Consider the following 5,926-nt stretch of genomic DNA (forward strand, 5'->3'; position numbering starts at 1 on the left):
ACGCGCTATCTCAGAGTTATTGTGACTAAAATCGTAAAGTTTTGTAGTTTTCACTTAAATGGAAGTTAAAGATCCATAAACGAAATTTTCGAGAAATTTCCTTTCTAAGTAGTGGTTTATGTCCCAGCTAAAGCCCTAATACAGAGAAAGCCATTTATCGTGGATACGATACAATACGATTACAATATCTTAAGAATATGTTAAGAATTTCCTCGAGATAAAACATGCGAACTGTACACAGTTTTATTGAGATATGTATATCGTGAATTGAACAATTTGACGTTGAGTGTTTCAACAGGATACGAGAAAAGAACGAAAAATTCATGAAAATCATAGAAAAAAAAGTTGGAAGAGAAGTATTAAACTTCACCATATTTTCAATTATACTTGAGAGAGAAAGAACGAAAACCAACAATTAGAAGATATAGCTACGATATGATGAAAAGGATACAATGCCAAATACACCTTTGAGGATTTTAGGCTTATCACAACCAAGGGCAAGGCACTCTTCATCATCATCATCATTCTGGCTTTACGAACCCGCGTGGATCCTAGCCTCCTCAAGAATTTCTCTCCAGTGGTCCCTATCCATCGCCTTCCTCCGCAAGTACGTATTCCCATATTTCTCATGTCTTCATCGATGTTATTAAGTGACCTTGTTCTGGGTCTTCTTCTTCTTCTTTGACCAATGGGTCTATCAAGGAGCGTGTTTCTAGCTGGGTCATTTTCTTCCATCCGTATTAAATGCTCTCTCCACCTTAGACGTCCTATCTTAATATGTTTTACGATATCTGGTTTCTGGTATATTGTATAAAGTTTAAAGTTGTATTGTCTTCTCCACACTCCATTGTCATTCACTGCTCCATAGATTCGCCTTAGTACTTTTCTTTCGAAACATTCTAACATGTTTACATTACTTTTTGTTAAGGTCCAGGTCTCTGAACCATATGTTAGGACTGGGAGTATTTTGTAGAGTTTTATTTTTATATTTCTCTATATAACTGTGGATTTAAGGAAGAGATTAAACCCAAAATAGCATCTGTTGGCGGTGAAAATTCTGCGGTCTATCTCTGCGGTAGTATTATTTTCAGCATTAAGGAGCGCTCCCAGGTATACAAATTCGTTCACTGTTTCGATGACATTGTTTTCTATAACAAGTAAGCGATTTGTGGTTGCGTCCTTATTTTCATATAATTTGTTATGTTGGTGTTTATTATTAAATCTATTTTTGTAGCTGATTCTTTTAATGCAACATACGCCTCTCATACAGCGTTTTCCGTTCTTCCAACAATATTGATATCATCAGCATAGGCAAGGATTTGCACAGATTTATTATATATTGAATTAATGGTTGTGATTTGTGACATATGTATTACTTTTTTCAGAGCCAGATTGACCAGTATATAAGAAAGAGAGGGTCTCCCTGGCGCAGCCTGCTATTTATTTTAAAAGGTTCAGACAGTCCCTCCTAAATTCGTACCCTACATTCAACTTTTTCAAGAGTTAGTTTTGTTAAATTTACCAACTGATTTGGTATTCCTATCTCTTTCATTGCTTTTTAAACATATCTCTTCTATTCATAGAGTCGTAGGCTGTTTGTGTTGGCACTTAGATCTCGGACGTAGATAATGACATGCATCGGGATTTGTACTGTACCAACTATATGTTTTTTATTATGTCGCTTATGAAAGTAGAAACAGTTTAGGTTTTATTACTGTTCCTTGAGAAGTGCTGTGTTTCTTCATGTACAGCTGGTTCCCAAAAAAATTGATACAACTCTCTATTCAACCTCAAAAAATGGCTCCACATGCTAGGAAAGAACTAAAAGCAAGAATTGTAATGAAATTAGAAGATGGTTGGTCACTATCTCCCGTAGGGAACCATTTTAACGTAAGCAGAACAACAACAAAAAGCAGTTTTTAATATTAATAAAAGATGAAGAGAACAAGAAACTATCGAAAAAAAGCAAAGTTCTGGAAGACCAAAAATATCTACGGCTCATAAAGATCGCTTTTGGAGAGATTAGAAGAGAATCCTTTTGAAGATGCAAAAACTGCAAGAATTATGTCGCAGTTTCCGGGAAGAAAGACAACAACTTGGTGCAGAATTAAAACATCGCGTCTTAGGTACCGAACTGCAGCAGAAAAAGAAGCTCTTACACCACAACAGAAGCAATCAAGATTTATATTTGCTTTAAACCGTCAGTTACAAAATCAAGATTTATAGAACATGGTAATATTTAGAAATGAGAAAATTGTTTGATCTTCTCAAAAGGACAAAAATGGGGTGTAGAGACCAGATAATAATAGATTTAATCCTCTATATGTTAATAGATATCGAGCAGCTGGTCATTTTAGCGCAAATGTATGGGGATGGATTTTATCTAGAGGAATGGGAATGGTATGGCGTATTGATGGCAGGTTTGTTGGGCAGACTTATTTGAACATTCTAGAAAACATCATGTTTCCAGTGTAAAACACTTGTATCCAGAAAATAATTTTATCCTCCAACCAGATAATTGTCCTGTTCACACTGCAAATATAATGAACCAGTGGCTCCAGAATACCAACATTGAAACCTTGCCCAGCTACAGTCCAGACTTAAACCCAATCAAGAATGTGTGGGAGGTTATTATAAAACGGTTGTATCGGCGTAATTTTATACTTAAAAATTCTAAAGAGCTGTGTCACGGTATGCAACAGGTTTGGGAAGAGCTCTCTGAAGAAGATAATTTTATAGTTCCTTTCAAGCAGTTGGACCGAAGACTACAAACTGTTATCAATGCTGATCGAGATATAACAAAATATTTATTTTATTTTTACATACTTAAATTTAGTACAGTTTTTATCTTCCAGACCCTCGCTTTCTTTCGAGAGTTTCTTGTTCCTCTCCATTTTTTTTATTAATAAAAAAAACTGTGGTTCTGCTTATGTTAAAATGTTTTGCTACCTCTGATAGTGCCCAGTTATCTTTTAATTTGGTTACAATTCTTGCTTTAATATATTGTTGAGTTAAGTCGTTTGTTTTATTCGTTAATAATAATAAAGATGGCGCAAATATTGACTCCGACCATTTCATGGCAAGGGCCAAGTTACGACAAAGAATTTCCAATGCCAAGAAAGAAAGGGGCACTAGACAAGTAAAATATAATTTATATATGCTAAAAAATGAAAACAAAGAGAAACAGTTCCAGTCACATATAAAAGAAACCCTAAAACACACCTGAGCAGTCGACCAGTCAAGCACGGAAATGTGGAACAACTGCAAGGAGGTTTTGAAATTAGCAGCCGAAAGCACATTGGTAATATCCCGAACCCAAGAAAGAAACGACTGGTTCGACCAAGACTGCAAAAAAAATAACAGATGAGAAGAACGAGGCATTTAGGACCATGCAACAACGAAAAACTAGAACAACAATAGATAGATACAAAAACTTAAGGAGAGAGGAAAAACGCATACACCGAAAAAAGAAACGAGACTCGGAAAATGACATATTAGAACGGCTCGAAATCAATATGAGTCACGGAGAAACAAGAAAGTTCTATCATCAAATAAATATTATTAGAAAATAATTCAAACCAAGAATCAACTATTGTAATGATAAGGAAGGTAACTTACTTACCAACAAAGAGGATATCCTTTTACGATGGGTAAAGCACTTTTGAGAGTTGCTGGAAGGGGAACCCACTAACAATATAGAGCTGGAATACCGAAGTGAGGAACTCGTGGAACCCCCCCTTGGTAGATGAAGTGAAAATATCTATAGAAAAACTAAGGAACCATAGGTCCCCAGGTAGCGATGGCATCCCAGCAGAGTTATTTAAGCACGGTGGAGAGCAGCTCACCAAGGTAATGCGAGAAATTGTTTGTAGAATTTGGTCTGAGGAGCAAATGCCTGAAGAATGGAGCTTAGGCTTAATTTGCCCGTTACACAAAAAGGGAAACCAACTGGAATGCAATAATTACCGCGGAATAACTCTCCTAAATACAGCATACAAGATATTGTCAAATATTTTGCACCAGAGATTAAAGCCTTATACTGAAATGTTTCTAGGAGAATATCAGGCAGGATTCAGGCGTGGACGTTTAACCATTAACCAGATCTTTACACTACGACAGATCCTCGAAAAAGCGTAAGAGTTTAACATAGATATGTATCATATTTTTGTCGATTTTAAAGCGGCATATGACAGTGTCTTAAGACCAAGTCTTTACAACGCTATGAATGAGTTAGGAATTCCAAAAAAATTCATATGTTTGATAAAAGTGACAATGGCGAAGATGCTATCAGCAGTAAAAATTCAAAACGACTCGTTAACCCCCATTTCAAATACATAGGGGTTAAGGCAGGGAGATGCGCTGGCGTGTCAGCTTTTTAATGTCGCCTTAGAAAAAGTTGTACGAGACGCTAATTTAGATAGCAGGGGAACAATATTTAATAGATCAGTCCAAATTCTAGCATATGCAGACGACGTGGACATTATAACAAGAACTAGGGCGAGAACTGCGGAAATCCTAACCGAGCTAGTAGCAGCAGCAGAACGAATGGGGTTACAGATAAATCAAACTAAAACCAAATTCATGGCGACTAACACAAACACAAGAGCTGGAAATGTTGACACAAATTTAATCATCAATGACCAAAACTTCGAAGCAGTCAAAGAGTTCATATATCTAGGGACATCGATTAACCCCAATAATAACGCATCTGAGGAAATAAAAAGGCTAATAATAATTGCAAACAAGTGTTATCATGGTCTATCAAAGTACTTAGGTAACAAACGTCTGTCTCAAAAAACTCGTATAAGGCTGTATAGAACACTGATAGTCCCCGTTCTCACATATGGATCAGAGGCATGAACGCTAACGAAAACAGATGAATCCGCTCTATCTATTTTTAAAAGAAAGGTGCTACGCAAGATATTCGGAGCGGTCTATGAGAACGGAATATGGAGGCGTAGATATAACTTTGAACTGCAGAATATCTACAAGCATACGTTTGGTGGTAAAGATATTACCACTATAATTAAGCGAAACCGCCTGCAGTGGGCAGGACATGTAGCCCGGGCCCCTGAGTCAAATATGATAAAAAAGATTCTAACGGCGCAACCCGTGGGAATGAGAAGACGGGGTAGACCAAAGCTGAGGTGGATGGACGGGGTAACACAAGATGCCGAGAAGATCGGAGTCGGCAACTGGAAAATGCAAGCGAGGGATAGAATAGAATGGCGTAGAAAGCTTGAGAAAGTCGAGGCCCTCTAAGGGCTGTAGCACCAAGATGATGATGAATAATAAAGATAATAACAACAACCCTATTTTATGTAAAAACTATCATTTATATACTCTTTATAAAATGCAGGAATTCAAAATAAATATCAAAATGTAGAGCTTAATAATTATTACAATTTATGAATTAACATATGTAATCAATTGTTAGTTACTTGTTTGTTTATTTTATTATTTGTCTGTCATAATAAATATAATATAATGTCAGACCAATCAAATACACTGCTCAAAATGATCAAATCTTACTAAGAGTCGTATTGGTTTTTTTAGGAACCAGCTGTACATATTCGAAAAGCAGTTGTTCACCTTAGGTTGAAAATGGTTGGATAGACACAGTTGAAACTAATCAGAAATTTTCATAATTGAAAATAATCCTCTTTATAATAACAATGTTTAAAGAATGATGTCAAAATGAGATAATAAATATAATGAACATTAAAAACTATACTTTTATTGCCACATGTTAATTTAAAATTCATTGTCAATAAATAAATGACGAGTTCATCGAAATTTACTACTATATTTAATAAAAATTTTCATATTTCGCTTTATTTGTCCCATACTATAAAATCCCTCAAGATTAGGCACTTCATCAATTAACCTTTTCACCCTTTAGGGATATCTCCTTCTCGCTCTTTCT

Source organism: Diabrotica undecimpunctata, chromosome 4 (genome assembly GCF_040954645.1).
Source record: "Diabrotica undecimpunctata isolate CICGRU chromosome 4, icDiaUnde3, whole genome shotgun sequence".
In the NCBI taxonomy this organism is placed as follows: domain Eukaryota; kingdom Metazoa; phylum Arthropoda; class Insecta; order Coleoptera; family Chrysomelidae; genus Diabrotica; species Diabrotica undecimpunctata.